A 12,600-nucleotide genomic window follows, 5' to 3' on the forward strand; every position below is an offset into this window, starting at 1 on the left:
TTAGACCAGAAGACCACAATCCTCATGTTTGAACTGCGAAATAACTCCAACTCATTTAAAAATAATACTTGTGAGCAAGAAATTGCGTCAACGAAGAAGTGTAGGCTGCAACAAACTATTTCTTGTCGTCAGTTAATTCATCCACAAAACTTGATCTAATGTGTTCATATGCAAATTTTTCTTAACCTGGTCACGCAGCGTCTAAAGCAGCATATTCAGCTTAGCTGCTATATTGTGAATTGATGTAATTGGTGACATGCTACTGACCTGGCGAAAGCAGCAGAGAAAACATGTATCTGTGTCCTAGAGAACATTTACGAAATTTTAGTTTTGAAATTTCCAAATTTAAAGTGAGGCAATACATTCTCTTTTAAAATTTAGGATGCTACATCAAGATCCTTGTGTCATATATAAAGGAATTGACCAAAGTACTCAACTTTATATGCATTTCAAATTTGGAGTCTTATCCAAAAAGATAAATTAGATCAAAAAATGACAACGTGGTGAATATGTATTAATGCAATTATTTATGATTTTACTTAGAGATACACAAAGGTAAACAGGACTACCCAAATTAAAAATATATATATAGTCGTGTCCAATAGAACATTTATGAAATTTGTTTTTTGACAATTCCCAAATTTAAGGGATGGGTCAAGGTACCCCCTTGGAAAATTTAAGAGGGGAACATCCGTGTAGATAACTATGAATTACAAAAGAGGATAGACCACAGCACTTAACTGTATAAATATATAATGCAATTAAGTTTTTTCTAAGAACATTAATTAGCTCAATAACCGACCACATGGTAAGCACATGAAAATACGAATATTGTCTCATTGATTTACTCGTAGAAGGGGATAAGCAGGATCACTCAAATTTACAGAGTTATATATTCAAGCTCTAAACAACATTGCCAATTTTTTTAGGATTTCCAAATTTAAAGGACGGTTCTATGTATTCCTCTCAATATTTAACAGCGAGTTTTAATTAACTAATATCTTATGAAAGAGAATCTGCTCATATATTTATCCAAATACCAATATAACATAAGAAAGTTTCACCAAAGACGATTACATATGCATCCTTCAAAATTCAAATTTTTTGGCAATTTTGAAAACTTGAAAGGGAACCACATGGGACACTAAAACTTTCATATAAGGTGCTATATTGTCACACAATTTATTATTATTATTATTATTATTATTATTATTATTATTATTATTATTATTATTATTATTATTATTTTATTTCGCAATTTCAAAAATTTGAGAGGGGTGATAATAGATATTTCCCAATATTTGGGGCTGGGCTAAGGTATCACTGCTAAAACCAAAAAGACATTCACATTTTTGACATTATACCACATGATCAGTTCACGTGGTGTCCCTCGCCATACTACGCCCGACTTCGACAAAATCGGGCATAAACAAGGACATACTAGTATATTATTATGTTTCAGATTGCAATTTAAACTTTAGGTCAACATCTCATGCACACTCGGTGGTGAAAGGGACTCTATATGTCTATACAATCAATCATCCAAAAGGACTAGGTTTGACTCGATAAGGAATTAACACCGGTGTTCTCTCAACTTGATGGCACTTTGGCATTAACAAAATCGCTATCACTTTCATCCTTTCATCCTTCAGTTTTGTCTACAGTAAAACGGATCTGAGGTTGAAAAACACTGCTGTATTTGAACACAGAGGACACCCTGTCTGGAAAGAAGCGTTTATTCGTACACTATACATATTTAGTGCCAATGTGAGCGAAATTATTTATTTTATAGAATCATATATCACACTTCTTAAACCTACGCCCTACAAACCTACGGTAATCTTTCAAATTCTGCATGCACTTCATCGACTCTGTACGTCCAACAACTCAAAAAACAGAAAGAAAGAAAAAAGAAAAGAAAAGAAAAAAGAAGATGTCTCACATTTTCATTTGAGGTTCAAATCCTAAGACGAAATGTTTATAAGCCTTTCAATACCACCGGAGAAAGCTAATCATTAATTGTCCTATTTTAAAATTAAGAAAGTCAAAAGCATCGTACGTCTACGAGTCCACCTATTCATTTTGGCGCTTGTACCTTCAAGTGCTACTAACACTGTTGCCTTGCAAAGTTATTGATTTGCCACTAAATCTAACAGTTTTACATGTATGTTTGACAGGAAAATGCCCTATCTAGTGGTTAGTGAGAAATTTACTGATCTGCATTTTTTTTTTCGTTTTCTGCATTATGTTTATCAAATTTCTAAATCATTGAGGTCAGTTATTCGGCATTATTTGATGGCACTTTTGATGACCAGATAAATTTTGCGCTGAAACTATAATTTATAATTCTATTTGAACTTTATATAATTAATTAGTGACAATTACCTTTATGTAAAACACGGGTATGAATCTTTTTAAATTTTCTCAATCGCTTCTTTACATAAACTCAGTCATAATCGTTAGTCATTGGACACAAATAAGGAAGTGACGAAATGTTGTTAAAATTTTTAATATTATCTATTTCTTTAGAAAACAAAGATTGAATATGAGGACAGAGAAATAATGATTCATCATGTTGAGATGATGTGCCTCATAATTGTGTCAACTTCCTTCAATTAGCTTATTAATTTTAACTGTGATCCTGTTTTGTAGAAACACATAATGTTGTGTATTAAAGAAAGTAAGACTCAAAAGAAAAAGCTGAAACTGGAAGACAAGTCTGGCAGCAGAGCTCAACTCCCTCATTAATCTTTTCTCTGAAATATTCATTCACTGTTACATACGAGCTGTAGCATTCGATGTTGAAAGTGAATCTATAAATGAAGCAAAGTTAGCAAGAAACTTTTAATATGATAGATACAACACAAGGTTTGTTGCCTCATCACAAATTGTCACGTTTCTTTAGAGATATAAATTGTGGCTAAGAGATAGAGTATTTACTAGATTCATGGGTTGTTGGTCAAGCAACTGGAGAATAACTTTACGAACTGGTCAAAACGCAATTATCTGAGTACAGATCACACAATGCTAATAATATATATTTCCCTTGATGGCACGAGTAACATTAGAAACACGTAATCGTCTCCTAGTCTATCTGAATAAACACCAATTTAATTTGTTATTTACTCATTACATATTTATAAACTGTTTTGTAATGATGGACTGCACCAAGTCATTAGTAATATTCGCTAAGAAAAGTGTGTGGTTTGTTAGAAGGAACCAATATTATTGATCGATATTACGAAGGAATAAGAGTGTAGAAACTTAATAAAAGGTTGTTCTTTTCTGATTTAACAATACAATATAAAAAACTTCACAACACGAATGAAACAGAACGAGAAAGCAGGGAAGTGTTCTGCAATTTATCTTCCACAATACGTTAAAACCTAATCGGGGCTAATTCGTAAGTTTAAAGGATATGTTGCATGATATTGTATGGACAAGATTTTGACTCACAAACTCGAATTTAGATCCCTCATTCTTAGAAGATTAGTGCCAATTTGAAAATATTTTAACTAGTTTAATATTCGTTGATATATTTTCAGTATTATCACCTGTGCATCATACTTAACAGGCTTCGTATTTAGATATTCTAAATGCATGAGAGCAAATGAAATGTTTGTAACTGAACGTTAGGGAAAAGAAAAGTCCTAACTGTTTCAAGATATTCCGCAAAGATTTAAGAAATTTACTGATCATTGTGATTAAGTACTCAAAACGTTAGATCTTTCAGTTTCTATAAGCATACAGAACGATATGTTTTGTGTATACGTGAGTTGTAAAATGAGGATCTTTCCGAAAAAGAAAATAAAGATGAACTTCAATGTCTACACCTGGTTTGCAGAAATTAAAATTTGAAGTTAACTTCATTGATTCTAACTTGTTAGTAGAATGTCTGCAATGCTAGCTTGAAGCAAACTTATATCCGATCAAGGATTGTGCTGTTTCTGATCCGAAAAGATGTCAATAGATCCAAACTCTTGTTTTTTCTGAATAAATTGTTTGTTATATTTCTCAGTTAATTGCACTTGACCAAGTATAATGCAAAAGCAGCTTTAAGATTTCGTTATTTTGAAACTTTTGACCTCTTCTACGCTTTAACACAAGGAGTTTCAAGGAAAGAAGCACAACTTCTACTGCGAGAGAGACAACAGCAAGTACAAATGAAAATCTCATGTAATATGAATACTTTTCTGATACTGAAATAGCGTATACTTCACAGTATGTACATGAACTGAAGAATATGAGCGGAGGTAATTACAGTAATGACACTTACAGATGTAAAACATATTTAACTTGTATTTTTAGTTTTTTATGAACATAACTTCAATATTAATTACTATTTAGAATTATTTGGTGGATATAGAAGTACGTTTGTACTTCCCTGTGCAAAAGTAACATATGGAATGAAAGAGTTTTCTCATAACTGAAATTAATCAAACCATATTAATATCGTTAATAGGAAAAAGTTGTGGTATCTTTGCCAGTTCTCAATGCTGAATTAAAAAGGTAAAGCGATTGATGTAAAATAAATTATAATTTTATTGATTACGATTGAGCGAGTGGCAACTTCAAAAAGCATGAAACTAAACAATTGATATTCATAAGCAAATACAATGGTTCACATACGGATGTAATGTTTTATGTAAACAATGTATTATCTTTCTTAGTGATATCGTCATTTCGTCACCGTTATCATGGTGATCATCACGTTTATTTTAAACACACTTCAAGGGAAATGTGTCTTGTGAAGTAAACTGTACCGTGAAGAGCAATAATGGTAAGCAATTTACAATTTTAAAATATCTTAAAGAAGAAATATGGATTATGAGATGAATGCAGTAATTCTCAAAGATACAATTATGTATAAGAAACTTATTTCTACAGGTATCACATATCTAACACCATGCCATATGCCTCTATCTTCTGAATAAGGTAGGGAACGCGTAAGTAATGTAAGCATCACGAACATCCAATGCACTTTAAAAACAAGCAACTATATACACATAATATAAACTGTCCAATTACAGATTAACAAGCTGTCGACAAAAAGAAAATAAAAATTACATACATTTAAAAAATATTTAAATATTGCTTGTGTTGTGTATTCGAATGTTTACAAATATATGCTTTTTACTTTTAAGAAAGAAAAGTCTGGATTATTTAGACTACTGCGAATCTCAGCTTCAGGTTCTCCATTATTAGTTTCTGCCAAGGACTTTTACGTTCCGTCTGCTAGTACATGGCCAGACAAACGCAACAGAAGCCAATTCATATACATTCTCCACCAAAGTGCCTCGTAAGAGTTTACTAGTGATAGTTTTCGTTGAATGTATTCATAAATATATTAAAGTAATTTAAAATATCAATGTATGCCCTGCTCGAATTCAGGAGAGCAATATGACACATTGATTCAACGTGGTTGGAAACATACACCCTCCGATTGGCAGCAAGTTCGAATAAGTTACATTTTATATCTACTAAACACTACAAGATTCATCTTAGTTATGAAATTCCTAATATAAATATGTAACGCTGAAGATTGTAAAAGGCATTATTATGCATGCATAAGCATATGTAATATGTTTTAGTTTCTAAAGGTGGTAAAAGTTTTCTCACTTCATTTTTGCTATTCCTTACTGTGATTATAACTTGATTATAACTTTTATGATTAAGCTTACAATTTGCTAAAAGAAATAATTCGTTAGCTGAACTCAATTTGATTTCAATTCCTTTATAATCATCAAGACTAATAAAAATATCGAGCTAGAAATTAATATATAATTTCTATACACAGGAATGCAAATATATATATATATATATATATATATATATATATATATATATATATATATATATATATATATATATATATATATATATATATGGAGAGAGAGAGGGAGAGAGAGAGATTCAAGGGAAATGTTACATACTTTGTGAGGTGTTTCTACATGTGAAAATAAACCGAAAATGTCATATGAACATGTGTCCAATTTTCGATCTTATGGAACTGGAGCGAGTTGAAGACTACACACGTCCATTAATGATTATGGAGATATGTGTGGATATTACATACCAAAATGTTGTGTAGGCACTATGGTGGACAAAATAATGGTAGGACAAATGACGTACGTATCCTAAAAGAGGTATTCAAAAAGTTCTCCACACATTACAATGCACTTGTCAACACGTAGGAGAATGTGTTGTTTTGCACATCGAGTATCATCTGGGCGGGCTTTAATGCTTGCAACAGCTTTGGTCGGTGATGCGAGCGATAAGTTCTTGAACTGTATCCACCTTCGTAGCATACACATCCCTTTTTACCTAGCCTCATAACCAGAAGTCTAATGCGGTTAAGTCTTGTGATCTGGGAAGCCAGTTAATGGGTCCGTCACGACCAATCCACCGTTAAGGAAATGTGTTATTCAGATACTGGGATACTTGTCTGGTACAGTAAATCGATGCTCCATCATGTTGCAAGTTCATTTGCAGTCGTTGCTCTAGTGTTATGTCTTCCAAAAGTGTAGGTAGGTCTTCTAACAGGAAATATGCGTATGCTGAGGCTCTCATGCAATTTGGCAGGGTCATCAATCATACCATTATTCTGTTCAGCAAAGCATCTGCACTGCATTTCGGTAAGTAATATTCATACTTGTCTTCATAATCATTTATGATTGTGGGTAGTTTTAAACCCGCTCCAATTCCGTAACGATCCAAAATTGGACCTATTTCCATAAGACACTTTTCGTTTATTTTCACATGCAGAATCACGTCACAAATTATGTTACATTCCTTCTGAATCATCCCACATATAAGGAGGAATCTTAACGCAATATTTTTGAATTAGATTTCTATATATCATGAAGTATTAATAATAATGTGGACAACACTTACACAATATATCCTCATTGTGAGTAAATAAACGAAATTAAACTATCAATACCACTAAGAATACCAGAGTGTTTTGTCGGTTAGTAGATCTAGATGTGGCTAAAGAATAGGAAATTTTTAGAAGTTAGCAAGTTCAACATTCTGATACAATTATTAGTCAAATCATATTCCTAATTATTTCAAATTAGGATAGAAGTTCGTTTCTTCTGTATTTCTAATGCAACTGTATGGTTACTTTCTCAAATTCTCCATATATAATTTTTTAAATGATGTCTAACGCAGACAATACGTAATCTGGAATGTTTACCATACGAAATAAATATTTTAAGATTTTACATTGTATTAGATTACCTGCGTTCTGTTATCAAACGTTGGTTGTACGGTCACCAGAAACAACTAAAAGTATTTGTACTATTTTCTTACTATTATTATTATCATTTATTTACTATATCAAGAAGAAAACAGTTTTGAAAGATTCCATCAATTGGAAATAAAAATAAATTAGAGCTTTCGTTTATCATTTGACATCGTCTTATCTATGTTAGATATCTATTTAGTATTATGTTGTGAAAATTAAAAGCAGAAAGTACTATATAAATATTATATATTACTAGAAACTGGTATAATAAATACTAAATTGCATACTGAAGGCTATGTTCATTCTTTTCGATTTCATTAAAATGCCTTAAACATCTGCTATATAACAACACATTGTAACAATATCTATCGAAACAAGTAATAAAATCTTATGTGCTACATACTGTATACAACAGTTAATACATAATCCGGACAATGTTCAACCACAAACTCTTGAGAAAAACGCATAACAAAACGAGACCAAAAACTTATTTTAGTGCGTGTTAATATGTAGAACTAGGCTATTAATCACGATTTATGATGTGTCACATATGTGAAGGCCCTGCGGGTGGAATGTCCAGCTGATAATGAACAAGCTATTACTCGTCATCTACACCTGCTAGAGATGTAACGGTCACAATCGAACTGCAAAAGCTGAGGGTGGCTCTCTACTCCCGTTTATGCCCAGCTATCGAAACAGTTGTTAATAGAAGCCAGACAAAGAACATTCATCGTAGCAATCAGGATTTCAAAAGTTCTTTTGTTTAACTAAATGCAGACAGTCAGTATCAAAAGTTTTGGTTGTTGTATTCATATGAGAACATTGTTCTTTCCACAAATATAAATCGAAGTCCTAATAGAAAAGTAGCATAGCTCAAAATCATTATTTTTTACGAGAGAGTTGAATATTGACACTACTGTGGATTAAAATGGCCAGAAGGATGTCATAACTGCTTCCCAGCTAGGAAGGATGAGTACTTTTACCTGCAAACTTTTTACTAAAAATCTTCTAGGGCCATTTCAATAAGAATAAATTTTGAGTTGTCAAATTTCTATTAAAGCCATTAACGTAACAATAAATGGAGCCATATTGATGATATTTTCAGTTTGTTTCTATATATCAAAATAATACTATGCGTATTCTTTTTACCTTGGTTTCTCAAGTCATAGCTGATATTTGTCAAATTATAAAAAAAGTGCATTGGGAATTTTAATAATATTCTGCTATATATTAAAATATACAAAAAATAAATTTACTCACTGCTTTGGTTAGTGAGATTCAAGTTTGATTTCCAGCCAAAGTTAATGTGCTCGTATCATACATGAAATCTCCCTCATGGTTATATTGTCAACACAGGTGCCTTTGGGGCTATAACCCCGGTTTTGTTTGCCAGTAGAAATTCGTGCAATTTGGATTCCACTTAACCTATAGAAGCACGTCTCACAAAGCCTTAATGCTTATCAGAATCTTCAACTTCAACCGACCAACTCTCAGCTTACTGTGCAAAATACATTTTAATTGTTTTCTGACACTGTAGTTTAATACTCAGGATAAGATGTTTTGTTGAATATATGTTGCGTATTAATTTTGTTTCACATCCAACACTTTATGTGAGAATTTACTTTTATTGTTCGTACTAGGTATAAGTCTATGATCAGATAGCTTTCCCTCTCTAAAATTGTGTATCTATGAAAGAATTGAGGTCTTGGAAACTGAAGGGACCAAAGGAACCTGCAAAATATCTTAATTGAGATTTTACTTGATACTTAATAATTACATTTGAATATGAATACATTATTTTACAGTACGTGGCATATTCGAATTTCTCCTTTTCCCTTTGTACTAACCTATATCCATTGTTTTCTGTAAACAAGTTTTTAACGCCTGACTGTTTCAGTGAGTGTTAAGATCGTGTACAATGATGTATATTAAGCAGGCCTATTATTATTCTTGTGGAATGATTGTGCTAGTTTTGTTTTTTTTCAAACTCTTACCTGAGATATTCCTACTACTACTATTACAATAAGAATATTACTTTCACAGTACAGAAAAATGAAATCTTTCAGCTTATCGTCCCCCATTAACCGCCTTTAGGTTAAAAGAGACGATATAGTCCAAAGATTAAAATTGTTTCAAGAATATTAAGAATAAGGAACATGTTATTACATATAAAACTTTCAGCTTGACGTTGTGATAATGTAGTAATAAAACTAAATGTAGTGAAGTAACTAAAAACATGCTAACTCTGGACATGACTAGAAACAAAGCGTAGGCACATGGTATTTGAAATAGCAAGACTTATGAGCCTGAAAATGTCTAGAAATGTACTAATTAGCCAAGCCGCATAAGAATATGGATTAAACTGGAAATATGTTGCAATAACTCAGATTTTGCCAGTTTGATAGCTCTTTAGAAAACTGTTGACATGAGAATGGAGAAAGCAACGTAGGCTCGGGAGGGAGAGGAAAAAGCTTTAAAGATAATATTTTGTCAGATTGTCCCTTTCATAATAGCCAAGTTTCATGGAAAGAGAAAGTTCAGAATTTTTCGTGTCAGGTTAGTGTGTAATTCAGTAAATAAAACATTTCAAATATCTCTACATAGCGTGAAGTGGTAGGGCTTAAGTATGCAAGAAGGAGGAAGTGAGTTTACGAAGAATACCAAAGAAGTCTATGAAGTGTCATTATGTGAAATAATTTCTGTTCTACAAGTTCCAAAGGTACTGCAGTTACATTAAAGACAGATGAAAATACAATTATGCTCGTTATATCTGGAAGTTCATAAATACTAAAATACTGAATAACGCAGTTTAAAGATGTAGCAAAGTAGTGAGTTTATGTTTGAATTTTTAGCAATTATAAATATATATATTTTATGTCAACCTTGGTCAAATCAGTTATTATTTACTTAAAATTAATAAGGGTTCAAATCTACCTCGTTCAAGTTTAACATTGGACACAGGAAATATACTTATTTCTGCAATGTGTTATTTGACTGTTTTTACATTGCCCTACATCTGTATTCTATGTGATCAAGTTGGGCCTTTTTGATCCAAAGGTTTGATGCATTACTTGAAATAGTAACGTTATTTATGTTTAAAATCTGAAAATGTCCAAGGTTGTTCTGTATTAGAGTAAAAAATCTGGTAAAACTGACTAAATGCTCTGAAAAATTTCCTGTTATTGTGGTTAGCCAAGAGCTAATTAGTAGCTTCATCTGCTGGAAATTTTGAAGAAGAATAATTAATTAAATCATCACTGTGACTCCATGTGATTTTAACTTAGTTACGTTTCACGTAATCTCTTATTATAGCCCTTAGACCCTCCTGAGCCCACATAGTTACGAGTTCTCTTTATACACTCAAACTTCTGTTATAAATTATCTATTTAAGTTTGTTTAAGAAAAATGAAAGTGAATTATTATAATACAATAAATGTTAACATTACGATATACGGAACACGAAGCGGTAACAGATAATTCTTGTGACATCCAAACAACTCCTTAAACCGCTTGACCATGACAGTCAGTTAAATATTATTATTAATTTGCTTGGTATGAATAAAAATTGTAATTAAAGTTTAGTAATTAAATTGTAATTAAAATTTTAGATCATTGCATATAACATTTTAAAGTGCATTTCAGAAATAAATCATAATGTTAGTTAAAGTATCTTAGAAATGTCACGTACTCATATAATTACACAAGTTACTTTTATTTCTATTTACTTTTCATAGCAACATTTAATTACTTCTATTTCTAGGTACTTTTAGAAGAAAGATATATTTTTGCCAATATTTCTGGTGAAAGGAAACCAGGATATGATAAACTACGCGTTATAGGTAAGTGTTATTTTCTTCAAATATTCCTTACCTGCAATAAAAACACAATTATAAATAATATAAATAAGTCTTTTGAACAATTATTATTATTATCGATATTTTTGCACGTGTTCTCAAACAAATAAATAATTATCTTTTTTTAAATAAACAACATTACAAATTCAATTGATAAATAACTTTAGAATATATTGAAAGAATAAGAGAAATTATTAATGACTAAAATTGAATATTTATTATCAATATTCTTTTAAAAAATAAAACTGCTGAGTATCTATAGTATGCCCTCTTTTTAATAGAAGATCTCACTTGGAACTATAATTTACATCATTTGCAAAGGTTCCTACGGTAACTATGGTTGTATCAGCCTTTCCAAGGCAGTACTTGAAAAAAAAAAGTCGAAGAAATTTTAGTTATGTTTGTATGTTCAATTGAATATGCTACTCTCTCGAAACACCATCAACGCAAGACTTCATTAAATGCATGATGTGGTATAGTACAGGACGTTATAATTGGTCCCAATTTGTTGCCTCCTTGTCTTTGTGACTTTACGATTTTACGTAACGTTTTGCCTGAATTTCTAGTGGGTGTGCCATCACAGCAGTTAGTCAATGTGGTTCCAACACGACAACGGGACTTCTCATATCTCGAAGTGGATCTCAGAAATGTTCTACATAAAATATTCACAGTTTGTTAAATTGGCAGGGGCAACCCTGTCCCTTACATACCACGCACGCCTGATACAACTAAATTCAATTTCATTCTGTGGGGTGAGATGAAACCTTTAGTGTGCACAACGAATTCCGCAACAGGTGAAGATCTCATGCTTATATTACTCCAGCTAGCGCGGTAATTTCAGAAACATTAAGAATACCTGTTTGTACCAGGCAATACCAGATTTGTTGAGGTCATCGGTATAACGAGACTAATGGCGGACAGTTTTAACACATTTCCCAAAACGTTCTTCATATTTTTTCTATCATATAAGTACGCAACTTTAAGTTAAATATCATAGATATTTGTCTTTTTTGTTCACAGAATATGATCATTAGACAGCAAACTAAAGATTTTACTTAGTTATCTTTCACCAACTGCGAACACTTCTTTCTATCGTTATGCAACCAAGTACTAAAACACCAAACGTCCTTCGCCATTTTGATTCTCATAAAAAACAAAATCCATATTTTGATACTGAATCGTTGTTATTTGCTGAGGTGTCGTTCCATACGTCATGAGTATAACCAACCTATTCTAACTGAATATGTGGGATGAGCTCCTTGGGGCTAAGCGGTTAGCATACGCGCCTTTGGCGTGGGAGACGCGGGTTCGATTCCCGGCGGGAGCTCATGTGGTTCGGAGTCCACGTTAATCAGTAGGTCCAGGTCTCATATAGCCTCGCTGCTGAAAGAGACGCTAAACTAAAATCACCTGAATATGTGGGAATCCTTTACGCCGGTATGAAAGATTCTGAATTATGCATTTCTGGATAGAGCATCTTACAAGTAAGATGATGAC

The 12,600-nt window shown here is 32.2% G+C and overlaps 1 long non-coding RNA gene across 1 annotated transcript in view; it reads left to right on the forward strand.

The window, feature by feature from the left end:
- LOC145691946 (uncharacterized) overlaps positions 1-12,600 on the forward strand; it is a 651,691-nt gene that overhangs the window by 522,371 nt on the left and 116,720 nt on the right. The window contains exon 3 of the long non-coding RNA XR_014132592.1: positions 11,010-11,088. This is a non-coding gene — a long non-coding RNA (uncharacterized LOC145691946). The remainder of the gene's footprint in view (positions 1-11,009; positions 11,089-12,600) is intronic.

The sequence above is a fragment of the Thermobia domestica genome, chromosome 8 (assembly GCF_964235325.1).
Source record: "Thermobia domestica chromosome 8, izTheDome1.hap1.1, whole genome shotgun sequence".
NCBI classification, from domain to species: Eukaryota; Metazoa; Arthropoda; class Insecta; order Zygentoma; family Lepismatidae; genus Thermobia; species Thermobia domestica.